The following is an 18,361-nucleotide window of genomic DNA, read 5'->3' as shown; positions in this document are numbered from 1 at the left end:
CCTGAATTTTGTTGCCAGACGCTTCTTGAGCGTGGAGTAGCGGTGCATTTGGAAGTTTCGGTAAACGCCACTGGCGGAAAAGCGGATTTCTCATTCCGTGAATCAGACCTGATGAGCTACTAAAAACGAGCTATATTGTCGCGCGAAGTTTAACTCCGTAATTCCGTCACACTCGCAGCCACACTCGCAGCTTCTAACAGGTAACACGTCCGAGCGCTAAACCTCGCAATTAAAATTTGTTTAATAATTCACCCGACAGCGATTTTTATATCACTTGGAAGGCAGGTACCTGCACAATCAGTGCAATACTTTCCCACACCGTGTAAAAATTAAGCAAAATCCCAAATAGAACGATTTACCAGCGTCGAGAAGGTTAATGCACACCTTCCGAGTTTTAAGGGCACCTCAACGTAAATATAGCTTCTCTACGTTCGACGAGTAGGAATAATCGGCGTTGGCGGAGCATTTAGGTGAGAAAGTTTTGATTTACGATGGGTGGGTGGTCCGATACGAAAGGTCGGATATGGTGGAAAAGTTTGCGACGGAGAACGCTCTATTAGTACCATTCGTTATTTTCTTTCCCGGTCCGCGAGCGAGCGTGCAAGAACGGCGAAGAAACATCCGCGAGTTGGTCGGTAAGAAAGAGCCGGATCCCCAGAAGGATATCCGTTCGCGGTTCAAGAGACTCGGCTCGCTTTTTCGTCGTGGAAAACTGGTTATTGATACCGCAGCTGGAACTTGCTCGGCGAGAGGGAACGGGGAGAAAGTTTCTGCACCGGTGGCGTAGCATCCCTTCCGGTGTCGAGTGCCGGCATTGATAAAAACATATTTGCCGGGGTCCAAGCGATGTTAACAACCTCGTATCGTTTGTCATTATTGCCGCTACGCGGCGCGGCGATCGACCGCCTGGCGGACGAGTGCGAAAACTTTCGCGCCGGTCAGCCGATGAATCGTGATTTCCCAGATAGCGTCTTAACTGGCTCGGGCTTCGGTGTCGCCGAAAATCTTGGCCGATTGCCGACCTTTGATCTCTCCTTTCCCGGCTCTGGCTACGTAGTCGGAATTTTATTAGGGCGAGAGGGACGCGCACAATCGGTCACGTTGCTTCCCTAATTTCTTCTTTACTTCGCGTCTTCGCGAATTTTCTAGTACGCGTTCCACGGACAAGTGCGAGCAAAGTGAGGTAGTGGGGAGGATTTTGATTTTATTGCGCACGTGGTACAGTGGCGAGTGCGGTTATGTGCACGCGTGGCGGGGTCAGTGAGGTTATGTAGTAGGCCTCGACAGGTGGCAACGTTTAGTACTACGATACGGAGGTTAGTCGAGAGCTTGCGTAAATTGCCATCAGAGGGTAGCCCTGGCGTAGCAAATATGGCCGCTGCTGTTAAGTTAATATCCCAGTGTTGGGATCAATCGAGGAATATCATTTTAATTGCTGCACGAGTAATGGAATATTTATAGGTAATTTTATTATCGATTTATATTACAGGTAATACAGGTGAAATTAGTATACACGCATTATACGTGTAATATTCTTATAATGTAGTCGTATAATATAAATTTGTATATGCATATTTCTAATATTCGTAATATTCGATATATATGTTTCGTCATCTTTCTTCGTTTATGTTGAAAGTCACGTGTACTCTGCTTCGCCTACTACGACAAATCATTCGACCAGCCATGTGACCAGTCGTGTTAGGCCGAGCGTCGAGTAAAGATTTGTAAACATACCGGGAGCAGTAACGACATAACCTCTGCGCGTTCGAAATCGCTGTAAGAATCGACGTGAACGTGTTTCCAGGTTCACTACTACATAGAAAAATTGATTTCTGTTGCAGTGTTTGAGTGTTAGCGCGATGGATACGTCAAGGAATCGACCGTGGCTGAGAAGAATGGCTGGTCTACTCTGGCTCGTCTTCCTATTTGTCGGAGCTTCGGCTGGCACTCTGGAGAAGCTACACGAAGGTGAGTCTCGCCAAATATTAACCAAATCTCTCTTTGTTTAACGAAATTTCAATTCAAATGAATATTCAATACCCTGGTACCGCGATTTTCATCGTGACCCAGGGGTCTTTCGGAAAAATTGATTACCGTGAAATCTGATAACGCGAAAACGATATAATGCACACGCGCGTGTACGTGGTGCGCGAAACACCGTTACCCTATCCCCGTGTGGGAAAGTGAAAAATATAGAGCGAAAAGTCATTATCATTCCTGTCCCTGACGCCTACGTTTGCATGGCGTCACCGACAGGGTTCCCGTGACGATGATAAATTTCCGTTTAATGCATCGAACAGCTCGCGAGATTTATTACGTCCGCAATAGCAGAAAATCGGTCTTTATCGGTAACATTGCGCCGCGATAGCTCAGCGTCGTCGAAATTCCCAAAATTCCTCACGTTCCTTCCGGAAGCGTCTACTGGAAGTCTTGGAAAGTTTCGTTACGCTACCTACGGGGTACATTGCGTACACAGGGTGGTTTCCGAGGACCCTCGAGGCAAGAAAGGCGTGGAAAATGTACGAGTGGCGAAACGACGGGAGATAATCGTAAAAGAAGCAACTCTTCGGCGTCGGGCCACTTTAAGCTGCGTCCGCAACGCGATAGTGGCGAAACGACGGGAGATAATCGTAAAAGAAGCAACTCTTCGGCGTCGGGCCACTTTAAGCCGCGTCCGCGGATCCTTCTTCCGGTTTGGCCCCTTCGGGCTGCTCTCTCTCTCGTTATCCCGATTTCGTAGCGCCATCAGCGAGACACGGGAAAGCGTTAACGATCGCGGGATAGCACCATATGATTTAACCATAAATTCGATCTGCATAACAAGGCGACCCCTCATGAATAAAGTCATTCGTATTTCGATATTAATCACGCCTCGCCACGCCATCCGGAACAACGAGTTTAGAGGTGTGCTCTCCCTTTCATCGCGCCTCCGTTTTCCTTCTCCGCTCGCGCGTTCCGCGTGAAACGCGCCTCTGTCAGCGTCCCGACGCGTCTCTTTCGCGCCGTCTGCTCGTCTCGTTCCACGGCTATCGGGAATTTCAGCCGCCGCGCCGCCTGTCCGCCCGTTCAAATGCTTAAGAGTTATTCACCGGCTGTTCGATCGTTCGTTGCGAATTAATAACGCGTCATTCCAAGCTGAAAATTTTATTCACCGTATTGCCGGTGGAAGCGTAATGAAGTTTGCTCGCGATGTTTCGTTCAATAGTCGGGTGAATCGTCAGAGAGAAATACAGTGCATTATTCGATACCCCGTGGTACGTTTTCCTTTCCTGTTTCAGAGGTAAGGAATAAAATTGGTGATTCGTTGCTGGTGATTAGAAAATTTCAAAAATTTTTTAATCAATTGTGTAATGTATAATACGAATTACGTATTTTTGAGATCTCGTCGTTCTTTAAATCTTCATCGATGCGAAAATTTTTGAATTTTCCGCATTCCAATTCCGCATTTTGGTTAGTTGGCTTTGCAATTTTTCTTGTGAGGTATTCTCTTCTTCTTCGAGGTTTCTATTGTTCTCTTATGAATAATTTGACAAAGACATGTGTTTAACTCTTTGAGGTATGCTGGGATTAAAAGTATCCCACCATTTTGGTGCACGGTAATGCATAGTGAGTATAGTGTACCACTGTAAGGGCAATCACTCAATGGTTTTCCAGATATTTGTGATTAGAGTTTTATTATTTTTAATTGGAGATTTCTTCTGAATAATTATCGATAATTACCAAATGGCATTGTGGCCTAACAGCAACATCTGAAAATTTCCACTAGCATTTCGGATGTCGCCTTTAGGCCACAACGGCACTTGATAAATATTCGAAATAAACCTGTAATTAAGGCAATAATAAAACTCTAATCATGAGTATCTAGAAAACTATCGAGTAATGATATATTGCTCTTATAATGCCCTTACAATTTTCTTGAACTGGCAGACTAAATCTACAACCCAGCAAAATTTCATCTAAATCCCTAACTCGAAGGATTTGCACTCTCCTTGTTAGTTCAGTTGGATAATCATTAAATCCTATAATCATGAAAGCGGTCTAAATCATCGACTTAAGAGCAACGATTTTATTATTCATTTCATGTTGTATTCATTTATATTACGAAACAGTGAAGAATTGAATCCTTAAATTGAGTTTGTATCTTCATCGCAATGAATTTTATAATTTATGACGTATCTAAAGGTCGAAGCTTTTAATATTTCAGCAACAAACATAAGTGACATAGACCACTTTCATAATCGTAGGCACAATTCTTCTTCAAATTAATTCTAAATCAACTCGCTGCCTTTCCCAAAATGCATAAAAATTGTAGAAAAAGGCGTAGCTTTAATTCTCGCTTAATTCTTAATAGTTAAACGTGCAAGAGAATCTATTACTCGGAGGAATTAGAATATTAGAATATTACTAGGAATATCTCTCACCGCCTCCGTTCTCCTAACTGCATTATCTCTACCCGCCAGCGATAACTTCGTAGTAACTAACCCTCCGCAAGCGAAAGCCAAAAATCCCGCGAAACGATCTCCGATTCCGTTCTAATTATCTCAACTTAACCGAACTAACCTCGCCGGCAAGAACCACACGCGTATGTTCCCACGATCGCACGTAGCTCGACGCGGAGATAGGATCGGGGCGCTGGAAGAAGGTCGAGCAAAGTAATTTCTGATAGCTCCGAGTAGCGAGGGATCGATGGACGTATATCAGGTGTACCGATCGTAATTAGAAACATTCGAGTAAATGGACGCCGGGTACGGGATCGGGGCTTCCCGTTGTTCGACCGATGGACGCGACGACCGAAACGGTTTTATCGAGTTTTCCAGAGAATTATCTATCGCGACCGCGGCAGATAGAGTATCTACGTCTTCCGGCCGATAGGTCCTCCACTAGCCCCGTCTCTCTCTGCTTCCTGTCTCTTTGCTCCTCTTCTCTGCCGGAGCACGCCCGTTCCCACCCCCTTCCCTGGGAGCCAGCAAGCTCCGTTGCAACTTCCGACTGAATAAGCATCACCTCACTTCCGTTTCCGACGATGTAGCCTTTGACGTAATACGTACGCTCTCTGTGTCCCGTTCCCTCTCGCTGTCGCTCTCTCTCTCTTTCTCTCTCGACTGCTTACCAGCGTATCTACTTCCTCTTTGATACTTCCCTTTCCCTTCCAGTCCCTCTTCTGCATTTCTTTATGCATCCAGAAACTATTCTTTGCGGTGTTACCATTATTGCCGCATCTTCGGCCATGGTCTCCTTCCTTTAATGCCACTCGTCCAGCTTTCAATCCGTTCTTTCTTTCAACCGATACCACCACCCCCGCCTTTGCTTCTTCGCTTGACGCTTCTCCGAGCATCCGGAGTGCGCTTCACTAGTCGTTCTCAAATTTTATTCAGTCCTTGGATGTTTGCGAGATGCTGCACCTTTAGATGCTACGCTTTGACTCCTCTGTGGTATTATGTGGAATCTTAATCGCGAAATTGATCATCGGTTGCTAAGCCGATTCCGGATCGTTGCTTTATGCTAGCGTTCTCTCCCAGTGCGATTTAACTCGAATTTTGATTAGACAGGGGTCAGGGGTATGAGAAATACCTGCAGATGGAATTATCCGTGGATGAAAATAGTATAAATTCTCGACACGAGAAGGATTGATATAGATGATGATTTAATTTTGTTGAACGTAGAATACGTCATGCATAATTCGAGTTGTGGTGCCATGAGTATTAGCAAGTTGCTCGAATTGAATTACGAAGGCTAAATAAAGATCGAGTGTCTATTAACGTCTCGTCTTATGCATTTGCTGTCATAAAACACGCGCTGTAACCGAGCTGGTTAATTTAATTCCACGCCAACTGCACCAACTTCGATCCTCGACTGGAAACCAGAAGTTCTACCAGTGGAGAAGAAACGTCGCTCATGGTTATGGTAGAATACAAATGCGACTCTTATTTTCTACTCCGTCATAGACAAACTTCTCGCCGTGTTGTTAAAACTTTCCACGGCTCTAAATTCAATCCTCCGCGCCCGGTTTTGATAACCGCTTGCGAGCTCCGCGACGCGGAACTTGGTCCCAGGCTGACGAACGGGATCGTGGATCGTTTGAATCCGTCGATTAACGCCCAACACGCTCGATTTAATGGCTTGACAGCGTGTAGCCTGTCACGACTCCATTAAAGATTCTACGAACGTCCTCCGGCGTGCCGGAGATTCGAGGAGAGCGTGCGCGTGGATATTAGCCGGATCGGGAATGAAAAATGGCGACAATTATGCGGCATAACGGGATACATAGCGATGCATCAAACAAGCTTAATCTCTCTGCGTGGCGAGTCCGATAAGCTGCGCGCTTTTTCGCGCGAGCTAGACACGCGTCCGGCCGCAGCTTTGTTCCTCCTCCGAGCGTGTTCAACGCGTTCGCCACCCCGCTTCCGGTACGCTTCCGCCATCACGGCGTCCGTGAAAAATTGCATTTCGCCCGCTGCCGGTCTGACCGGTGGAGCGTCACGAACGATGACGATGAAATCTCGCTTCTTACCGATCGTCTCCGTGTATTCCATTTTCTCGGAAAATCCCCCTCTCGTCTCTTTGTTTTCGTATCCGATGAACACGCGATATCCCAGCTTCCGGTACCCTCCACGGGCCACGTTCTCCTCTTAGTCGCTGCATCCGTCTTTTTCCAAGCGACCTCCACGTTGTACCAGCAACTTGTACTTCCTCTCTCCGCGGAAACGTCCGCATCCATCATCCGAGGAAACCGAATCTCAGCCGAGGCGGCCCTCTAGCTGCGCTTTCAACCACGTCGCTGGCTATGTTCGTTGTGGCTCAGACACAGTAGTGAACGATCTACCAGATGACGGATAATTTTAACGACAGAGTTCAGACCAACTTTGGAATTTAGGATTTCAATTTTAGCTTTTATCCTCGTGATTAGGGGTTGAAGACTTGCTTCCGGTGGAGACCATCTATATTTTGGTCTTGGTTGTCAGAGTATCGAGTTAAGATTTTAGATCTATCAGTAGGGATTAGATCTGAGAATCCCGTTTCCTGTGCTGTCAATTTAACGTGATCAGTGAAGATTTGGACTCTAACTTGACACTGTACTGCGGATAAATTGTTATATCTAGTAGAGAAGGCTAATTTTTAAGCAGTGAGTTAGGCAGGAGTGATGGTTGACCAAGGAGCTAGGTCTTAGACAGATAGGAAGACGTAGTTCTCGTTAGTGGATAGAGCTGAGCTGTCAATTTAGCGTGATCCGTGGATATTCGGACTCTAACTTGACAGTGTACTGCGGATAAATCGTTACACGTGGTAGAGAAGGTTAATTTTTGAGCATTGCGTTAGGCAGGAGCGATGGTTGATGAGGAAGCAAGGTCTTGGACGGAGTGGGAGACGTAGTTACCATTAGTGGATAGAGCTGAGCTGTCAATTTAGCGTGATCCGTGGATATTCGGACTCTAACTTGACACTGTACTGCGGATAAATCGTTACACGTGGTAGAGAAGGCAAATTTTTGAGCATTGCGTTAGGCAAGAGCGATGGTTGACCAGGAAGCGAGGTCTTGGACGGATAGGGAGACGCAGTTATCGTTAGTGGATAGAGGAAAGGCAATTTCGAGAACGAGACGCGGAGGGTCGCATAAATTTCAGGGAACACAGCACGCCATAAAACCAACTGCAGATTGTATGCGCAAATGCAAGGTGCATGTCCTCGGTGTCGTTTTTGCCAGCGTCCACGAACCGAGCCAACAAGCTAGGCATCCTCTTGCCAACACTGTCTTTCGCTTCTTATCGCGCGGTCGTAAAGTGCATTCGCTCTTGATAATAGTACGTAACGAAAGGCGAGTCTCGAATTATCGCAATAACGCACTTTGCGATACATCCACGAGAAACATCCGCGCCAAAGGAATTCCTCTACTGTATTCCTGCAAGTAAATGGCTCCATTAAGGAATGTAATATCTTTCGCTGCTACCGCAGCCATGATATTAGCGAATCACGTACGATTTTTCATGGTATCATCGTCCATGTTGTAAACGTGATAGGTATCGTGAATATTTCCTCTTAGGCTTCCCAAAAATTCGTCTTTATATTTTATTTCACACCCATGACACCATACCGAGTCTATTGGAACCCTAGCGTCTAGAGCCTTTGACACTTTCTAGGGTAAAGTCGATGCTATCTCTCGAATCCAGCGTTTATGTCTAAATTATTCGAGTATCGACGAATATTTTCCACGTTTCTACACAAATTCTATCACTGTGGTTCGTTTTCTGTGCTTCTTCTATCTCTGGTGAACCGCGACCACGCGGTGCCAAGCTACCCCGGGTCCGACCGTGGGTGTAAAAAGAAATCAATTTACCCTGGCGTTTCAATCGACGGATTAGAAGTTCTATTTTTTTCTCCGAATTCGTCGAAATCGTGCCAGGTGCGAGGTTATGCAAGTTGCCGGTCCCTGTTGTTCCCGGTGATTGGAAATCGCTTTTGTCGTTAAGCCAAATCGCATTTCTAGATTGCCTCGTTACCTCGAGCTATTCTGGACACCTCGGACAACGCCGACACGGGAACGAACGAGAAGGGATCGGTTAAAGCCTGTATTGCGAAAGCCTCGTCCAATTATCAGCGTCTACAGGGCTCAAAGCAGTCGCTCCTTTATTGTGTTTACTGATTGCTGACGACGCTCCCGAAGGTAGCTTCGCTTATGCGCGAGCACTCGATATCCAAACACCCGAATTTTCCTCCCTCTATCGAGGAACACCGTTCCGCCGCTTGCATTAATACCAAACCGGGATTCCGTTTAGCCTGATGGCATATCGGTTTTAGAGCAAAACTGATGCACTACCACCTAAGCGGTGCACAGTTCTCTGCTGTAAACGGATTATAACGAAAATTCACAGACAGCCGATAAATTGCAATTTAAGTCCAATTAAAATTGGAACGCGTTGGACTTTTCGTGACATTTTCTACGGAAGAGATGAAACATTTATGTTAGACAGGGATAAGGTTGATATTTCGTTGGACTATGGTTTATATCTAGTTGGATCGAATTTCCGGGTCTGATCGTCTTCACCGCGTACCGACTGACCGCGTTAGCAGGGCAGCCAAGCAACTTTTAAATTTCCCTGCACGATACCCGGTCATTGGCATAACGAGAAGGAAACTTGGCTGACAGAGAATCGGGCCGCGAGGGGGTGCAGGGTGGCGGACGGAAAAAATTCTTGCGAACTACTCACGACGGAGAAGAATAGCGAGAGTTGAACAGAAAGACGGCGGCGGAAAGTTCGAAAATTCGTTGAAGCGGGGCCAAGTCCGACGTCGTATACAGAGGGCAGAAAATGGCGGCCAGAGTCACGTTTGTCTTGCAGTTCTTGCGGGGCTTAACGCTCACCCCCGTTGCTACCGTTTGTTCTTTTGATTCTTTCCAGTCACTTCACCGCCGCCATCTACTCTTCGTCCTTGCCTTCCAGAGTAACCCCCGGAATCTTCCCGGCAAGTTTGGTTATTTAATTTCCTAGCCGCGGTCTGCCAGACCAGCCCCTTTTCCCTCTTCGCGTTAAGGAAACGTCCATCTCGCTTCCCGGATGAGCTTTTTTCCCCCCGCGACTTCTAACAGATCATCGTTGAGCCTCGATTTTGCAGTTCGAACAAACCTACCCCCTCTTATGCGTATTTTTACCTTATTTCTAATTTCGGCATATATTACCGATCTCTATAATTTTGCCTAGTGGGCACTGAGAATTGTACATCTCGCAAAATTGCAGTAAAAGCGAAAATAATAAAATAAACTTTATTTTCAGCCTCTGCGGCCTAGAAAAGGAACTTGGTCTTACAAATTTCATACCAATACTTAACCTAATCGATAATCTTAATACTAACTTAATTCTCGGGTCGCCTATCTTAGAGCGCTACATGTTTGTTCTGCTCCTCCCTATACTTGACTCTGTTTTAGTTTTTCGTCCACGGTTCGCAACCGAATATTCTATAATTTCTTCATTCGATCTAAGTATCACTAGTTATTCCTTCTATTCCGTATCCTATCCTATTAATTTTAGTGCAGTCTTCAATTAGGTGTTCAGAGTTTACGTCTTTCGTCTTCTACCTTCCTGCAGAATTTGTTCTTCTCCTCGAGTGATCCACAAATGCGAAAATATACTATACACGCGTTTCCATGAGCCAGCCAAACTCGGTTGAGCGAGAAACATTTCACCCCGAGCGAAAGGCGAGATAGGGTTTGAAAAAGTAGACGTCGATATCGAAGGGACAGCTACATCACGGAGACACGTATACACCCGACGGAGAAATAACGGCGTCGTCACGCACAGCTTCTCGCGATTACGCGAACTCGCACGCGACGATTTCCCGGAACTGCCCCTTTCCTCGCCGGTTCCTTTGAATGCTCGTTATCATGCAAACGACGATACCGGGAAAAAACGTATCCCGACACGGGTAAGCGAATCGAGCTGCCGCGTATCGGCTTCAATGGCCAACAGCTTCTTCGCGACTGCACGGGATAAGAATCTCTTTGGCCACTTTTATAGACCCGTGTCTGCCCGTTTCGGGGCTTTTTCGTCGCGCCATTCAATAGTCACGCGCTATCCAAACGAATCTTCATCGCAAGGGTCCACGAGGGAGAACGTTCAGCCGGATATTCGTTGTATATACAACGGCCCGATGGGGCCGTGCTTGCAACTGCGATCCTTCGACCATTTTCACCCCCAATACGTACACGCCGGCCGGCCTGTGTGCGCCGACATACCAGCACCGGCGTATAATTCAGTTTTACCCTGAAACGACTCATTTATATGCGTTCGTTTGATTGAATCTCTCCCGCGTAGCCCTCGCTCCCTCTCTTCGTCGTCTCCTTTCTCTCCTTCTCGTTTCTCCCTTTTATCTCGCTTTCTCCGCGCAGATTTCCCCCCCCCCCCCGGCCGCTCGCCTCTGCACCCCCTGGCGCAACCCCTCTTTTCTCTTCTCTTGTTTCCACCCTCGTCGACACCAACGCGGTTAGCTGTTTCAATTTCCCCTCGCCTCGCAAAACTGAAAGGCGTGCCCGTCATCTGCCCTGTCCTCTCGCTCCCACCCTCCTCCTACCTGCTCGCGGCTTCCACCTTCTGCCCGCTCGTCTGCTCGTCACCGCTCGTTTCCACCGATCCGGCCAGCCACGCGACGTCCACCGCGTCACGGACACCGTCGCGACCAGTCGTCTCGGTTCGATCGTTCGTTCACGCTTTTCCTCGAATTTCCACCGACTTTCCAGTCTACTGTCCCGTTTATCGGTTCGTGCTTACAGGCAATTCGGCAGCGAAGCCCGATCCAGGGGTAATGGCCGGTTCGTTCCAAACTCGCCGTGGATTGCCCCGACTATCCAGCAAAGAGTCTCGCGTTTGACTTCTCTCTTCCAGTTATACTGCTTTTACCGTTTCCTTCGTACACCGTGATGAGCAGAGTTTTAGGCCAGGTTCGTGGTCGCTGGAAATTTGTTTTATTTATTCGCAAGATTGATTGCGGTGCATATTCTTGTATAATTGCCAAGCAAATTACGATAAAAACGTAACGTTAATTCGGGTCGAATACACGTGGAGAAATTATTTATTTCTAATTATTCTAGTTTCCTGGATATCGAGGATATATTTTTCATCCCCAATTTTGGGGGTTGTTCTCGCCTAGCTTGTTCTTTTCTTCCAAAATCTCGTGAAAATCGGGTTTTAAATTAAAAAATCCGTTATTTTATTATTTATTTCTAATTATTCTAGTTTCCTGGATATCGAGGATATATTTTTCATCCCCAATTTTCGGGGTTGTTCTCGCCTAGGTTGTTCTTTTCTTCCAAAATCTCGTGAAAATCGGATTTTAAATTAAAAAATCCATTATTCCTTGATAATTTCGATTATTCTAATTTCCTGGATATGGAGGATATATTTTTCATCCCCAATTTTCGGGGTTGTTCTCGTCTAGCTTGTTCTTTTCTTCCAGAATCTCGTGAAAATCGGGTTTTAAATTAAAAAATCCGTTATTCGTTGATAATTTCGATTATTCTAATTTCCTGGATATGGGGGATATATTTTTCATCCCCAATTTTGGGGGTTGTTCTCGCCTAGGTTGTTCTGTTCTTCTAAAATCTTGTGAAAATCCGGTCTTAAATTAAAAATCCGTTATTTCTTGAAAAATTCAATAATTCGCGAATTTATATACATTTATATCTAAGATAGGAGAAACAAGATGGCGGAACTCTGTATTTAAGTTAGCGTCAGATATTTGGTTCGTTCGGTGGCTGACGTGGGAAATGTAGAGGGTCGAATAATTACCTGCGCGATGACTCCGTACACAGGTATTTTTCGCGTACACTTTTCAGTTTTCAACGATAGCGTTCTATTTCCACTTATCGATTTTGCTGTCGCTCGGTTTCTCTTTTACCGTCGAAATTCAATTTGTCACCGTGGGCGGCGGGGCGGCGGGAGCTTACTTAAATTGAAGTTTACAGCACTTTCTGCCGGTATTTTTGTTTTTCGTCCCGACTGCCTCGCGTCTTACGCGAAATTTTCAGCGTAGACGCGCGAGATAACGCAATTTCGTCAGCCACCGGGGTGGAAACGCGTAAAACGCGACTGATTATCCGTCAGGAATCGAAACGACGAAGGGTTTCGCGGCAGACTGCCCTGCGTAGTTCGGGATGTACTGCTAATGCAATTATGGCTCCACCCTCTGACTTACGGCTCATGAATATCACCGTTTGATTTGTATAATGTCGAGTTATTGTTCTGGATTCGAGGGGTTGTGAATTTTACAAATTTTACGCGGAATACTTCGCGTTAAATTCCTTTTGACGAATCGGTGCCCTGACAATAAGCCAGAGGGGCCAAAAAATTTATCAACACTGACTGGTAATAGTCAATTTTCATTATCTATAAGTGCACCCTTTGAGCGAGGGTATATATATTTTTCTTCCAAATTTTTAATTATTTTTGAATAATTTTGTCTCTCATTTTGAACATTTTTCACTTGACGTTGGTATTTACGTAAAGAAACATTTACTAAATTCTTCCAGACTTTTGGTAAATCCTAGGATTCACTAATTTTTAGGCTCTCATTGTACGGTATATATTATTTTTATTCCTGTTTTTTAATTGGACAATTAAATTAGTTCTGACGAATGGGTGCCCTGAGAATAAGCTAGAGGAGTCAAAAAATTTATCGACACTGACTGGTAGTAGTCAATTTTCATTGTCTATAAGTGCACCATTTGAGCGAGGGTATATAAGTTCTTCTTCCAAATTTTTAATTATTTTTGAATAATTTTGTCTCTCATTTTGGACCTTTTCCACTTGGCGTTGGTATTCAGGAATAGAAACATTTACAAAATTCTTCCACACTTTTGGTAAATCCTCAGATTCACCAATTTTTAAACTCTCATTATACGGTATATATTATTTTTAGTTTCTCATTCTGGACCTTTTCCACTCGGCGTTGATATTTATAGAAAGAGGCAATTATAAAATTATTTCAGATTTTTGGTAAATCCTAGAATTTATAAATTATACGGTATATATTATTTTTATTCTTTGTTTTTCGGTTGTATATCGGCTAAAATTACGGATCAGAGTTGTCTCGATGAAATATTAATTGAAAGGGAGGGAAGCTTTTTTTCATGCATATTTCGTTATAAATTATTCAATATCGATGTCCTTAACAATATTACGGTGGACGTGGAGAGCGAAGGAAAGTTTGAGAATCATTACCGTCTCTGTTCGTTTCACCGTAGCGCCTTCAATCAAGCTCCGTTGTCTAGACAATTAACCGGACGGTCGATGCAATTAAAAGCAATTGTTACGAGCGTGTATGTGTGTGTGTGTGCGCGCGGGTGCGACAGTGCGACTGGGAATTAATGTTCCTGCATTAGAACAAACGGATCGTTCGCCAGACGCGCAGGATTTCAATGACAACTTTATCTACCGAGAAATTTATTTTTATTCGCTTCCTGTTGCCGGCCAAATAAATTAATCAGGTATTATCAAGTCGCTTATTTTGTAACGTCCTGTCTATAGCTGCTCGAAAACGAGATACACGTCCCCGCATTACGCGTGTTAATTATCTCCCGTTGAAAATTTTCGTGCGATTAATTAGAAGCGTAATCAGTTAAGAAAAATTTTCTGCTATAAAGCTGATGATATTTTTGGAGCAGTAAATAAAAAGTCGTATAATAATTGACAAGTAGAATTATTTAATTTCGTTACCTCGCACATTGTTACGTTATTTTAAATTTAATATATCAATTAATATCGTGCTTCGAAATTTCATGAAATAACGACTGAAGGGTGCAAAGGGTTAATACCATACACAAGTATTTCTTCACCAGACACCTAGTTATCGTTCTTTGTTTCTCGATTCAGTGATCCAAAGTATATTACAATGCAGTATACCTCGATTATCCGAATTAATTAGGGAACACAATAATTCGCACAATAATTTGGAAAATAATATTGGGACAATAGAATAAATTATTTTTCTTCTGTTTTAATTTTCGTAGGCGTTAAGAAATGTTCGGATAATCGAGATTCTGCAGTTAGATTTTGAAATCCCGTTTATAATAAGGATCATCGAACAAGGATCGATAAAATATTCCAATCACGCAGCGTAAATGAAAGAAGATGTACATAAATATTATCGTTAATTTCCCCATCACTTTGGTATACCCCCATTTCGCCACGCATCCCCAAATCTCGAAGCCATTAATCATATTAATACTTCGTAAAAACCTCTTCGCCAATTACCCCCATTTTTCATCGATCTCCGCCATGATGGCCCCTTCAGCCTCACCCCCACCCGCGGCACCTGAACAAGGAAAAAATCCTTTTGTTGGTCGAAATAATATTTTTCGTTGCATCTCCGAGAAATAGCATAATGTCTCGGTGAATCTGCGTTATGTCTCGACTGGATTTCTCATTTGCCGGTTTAACCGGTGTAATGGACGTCTCGGGGGTGACGGCGAGCCTCGGGTTATCCCGTTGGCACCCATCGATCTGTCCCGTCGGCGCAAAACGCTTTTTAGGATAGGCCGTTTATTCCGGTTGCTTGCCGGGCTGGTGACTAATTACTTCGGTTAACTGCTCGTGAAAAATGCACTACTGGCCGAATCCCCTGAAACGGAATGTATAATCAGGCCGGATTGCTCGGCGATCGAGGGCAGAGGAATACGCGACGGGGACGGCTGGATCGTTTCGAATGGACATCACTGTAATCACTGGTAATGCAGATGGCGGTGGTCCGCCGATGGGCGCATCGACAATCAGCTATATAATTAGCGAGGCCTCGCCCACCAATTAAGCCGCATTCATTGGACGCGATCGTTAGCCCCGGCGGTAAGCATATTGCCGTGAAAAATGTACACGCCGTACGCTAAACGTTGCTTAACACGGTCGTTGACGCGATTATCGACCCGGCCGATCATGCTGAAAAATGACAAGGTGTCGGCTCAACCCGCGAGTACATCGATGCGATCGTTATCGCGTGGAATAAAAACGAAAGAGCGAGAGTGCTGTCGTTGAGTCTGCCCGTAGCCGGGATCAGGCTTGCCCGCGTGGTAATCGTAATTAGATTTTATTTGGTCGACGGGTGGCGAGTGAAAGAGAGAAGGATTGCCGGTAATTTCGCCATTTCTCTTCGTTCTCTTCGGCCAGGCCTGATTATCCTGTCGTTCGATGCTACGCTATCGATCTCTGGCCTACCGCTACTTATTCCGACAGCTACTTTCGCCCGAAATTATGGCTGCGTGAACTGGCTACGGGGTTAATTTGTCTCGTGTCGATCCCAGCATCGTGAACCAACGGATCCAGAGTTTTTCTAATTTCGGGTTAGAGACCTGTCCTCTTTGATCCTCTGTTGCAGAGGAGGGATGGAAACCGAAATTTTACAGTTTCACTGTTAACCCTTTGCACTCGAGAGGCAACTCAGTCGCCATTTAATTAGATTCCAAAGATCGTTGTTAATTAATATCTCCAATTTAAAATTGCCCAACGACGCGTGGTATATCGAGGTAAAATTACTGCCAATTGTTAATATCTCGAGCGATAATTGATCTGGCATTTGTCATTGTAGAGTTGCTGTAGTATTTTAAAGATCAGTGAACACGTTAATCCAACTAACAGTACTGTGTTGACGGCTGTACTCGGTACTGTATTGTTGATCATTAGTATACGTCTTACAATTAATTTGCACTTCTTATTCACCGTTTTGAAAATATCGTCGACGTTATGGCTGAAAGTCTTCGAATTACTGTGTTTCTGTAACGAAAAGATCGTCGAGTGCAAAGGGTTAATATATGTAGGATTATTACTAAATTAATTCTACGCAGACAGAGATCTGCCCGTCTAATAAATAATGACTCCTCTTTAATAACAAAGCTGATTATTCATTTAGAAGTAAGACCACACACCCATTCTGAACGCTATCGCTCTTAATACTATTTCCTTTGTTAGCTTACTATATTTCCTTCACTGCTCGTAACGCCACGTATATTTGTAGATATCTTTGCTTTTAAGAAAAGAACTATTTTGTCTATGTAGAATGAGCTCGTATTTTCTTTCTCGTTCAGACGGATTCTGGAAGAATGATGAAAAATGGTCCCGTCTGCGAAGGTTAATTGTAAATGTACAGGAGTCCCGCGAGTATTCGCGATTCTTCAATTATCATCTTCAGATTATTGCTATTCGTTGGTAAAATAAGAGAACAGCGACATCTGTCAAAATTTATTATCAGTAGCCACGTTTTGTCGCTGATTACTATAGCCACACGTTCATCGAAAGATACTAAATAATCGATTATCTGAAATTCAAACTATCCTGAGTTATTGTTATTCGTTATTCAAACCCAATACTATTATTGTAAAACTCTTTCGTGGTTTCCATTTTTACGGTTATGAAATTAATTTTAAAAATACTACTTAGGAAGCAAAATTTGCTAGGATCAGCATGCAGGAAGATAGTACTATGACTAATAGTGCCAAGAAGAAATAACACAATATGCATAAAATGAAAAACTAATTAGAATAATTAACTGTAAACAAGATATTGGTATAATACGAAATAGGATATTTGGGTAATTAGGTTGATTGACACACGACATCTGTGTAGATTTACCCATGACTATTGTTATTGCTCTAGAATGTTCTCTTCCAGGAGCCAACGGACTAGCTACGCAAGTCAGTCGCATAAGAGATACTGATATAGCAATATTTGTTTTACAAATATATATGTCCATTCAAATCCACTGCCCAGTTATTTTAACAAAATTATAATAATTAATAATTGAAACAAAAACGTAAATTTACGTGGCCGGGCCATTAAGTGTTAAGCAGAAAATCGGTCTAGATTCTTGTATAGAGATAATTCGTACGTTTAATCGTCACTCGTACCCAGTTATAATTTATTAACCCTTTGGCTAAGTTATAAAGCCACGAGTCTGACTCGTGGCAAGGAATTTGTGCCATAAGCGAAAACCACGAGTCAGACTCGTGGTGAGGAATTCGCGCCGTAAGCGAAAGCCACGAGTCAGACTCGTGGTGAGGAATTTTCGCCATCGACAATACGCAGGGGTCGAAGTCGTGGCACTTCGTTGCGCTGAAATATACACGTCATAGCAAATATACATTTTATACAAGTTTGGACACACGACTGAACAGCTGAATGGCTCGGCGCGCGATTGATCTTCTTTACTATGGCCCACGCAATCAGGAGTTAACGCGTAGGCCAAGGGATTAACAAATTACCACTCACATCAATCCCCACGCTATCTTTCTTCGCAACATAGATTTTTAAATTCCTATCAACGCTAGACAAAAATAATGGCAGATCGATTTCTCGTATCTTCGCAAACTCGACCAAAGATTTGGATAAAACCTTTATCGTTTTCCGATATTATCAATTTGTACTTTGCCACCTACCGCATTAGACACCCGAATACCGTGACATTTTTCGACGCAAACACTCGTGGGATCAGCGAAAGCCAACGCGAAATTCAGAAGACACCGTAACCGTGAAAAGAGATCGAAATTTCATTAGCTCGCGGATCGGATCCAGTGCAACGGTGCTGCCCTCTTTGCAGGCAACAGTCTTTATCGCGTGAAAAATCGAGCAACAGAGACGAGCCTTTCTGCGGTTGAAGCGCGCGACATTAGCGGATACCTATCCGTCGTCGACGTTATTTCGGAGCACGGTAACCACAGCTCGCCCGGTAATCCTGTTCACGAGCTCGGAAGCTCCCATTGCACTCGGTTGCAGGAGATCGTGGTCATTCCGAAGGTTTGCCGGAGCCACGTCGAGAAGAAGATTCGCTCTCGTTCGCCTTATCGAGAACGATTCTGCTCGACGAGGGTAGCTCCGCCTCTCGCGATTACACC

General features: G+C 44.3%; 1 protein-coding gene across 1 annotated transcript in view; it reads left to right on the top strand.

Annotated features, from left to right (window-relative positions):
• The first annotated feature begins 1,928 nt into the window (after positions 1-1,928).
• The window catches only part of Sema2a (Semaphorin 2a), a 486,762-nt gene continuing 470,329 nt past the window's right edge, over positions 1,929-18,361 (top strand). The window contains exon 1 of the mRNA XM_017900416.1: positions 1,929-1,968. The gene's annotated coding sequence lies outside the window, so the exon portion shown is untranslated. The remainder of the gene's footprint in view (positions 1,969-18,361) is intronic.

The sequence above is a fragment of the Eufriesea mexicana genome, unplaced genomic scaffold (genome assembly GCF_001483705.2).
Source record: "Eufriesea mexicana isolate 0111107269 unplaced genomic scaffold, ASM148370v2 scaffold1192, whole genome shotgun sequence".
Classification (NCBI taxonomy): Eukaryota; Metazoa; Arthropoda; class Insecta; order Hymenoptera; family Apidae; genus Eufriesea; species Eufriesea mexicana.
The sequence above is the reverse complement of the archived record's forward strand: the minus strand, read 5'-3'. Positions and strand labels throughout refer to the sequence as shown.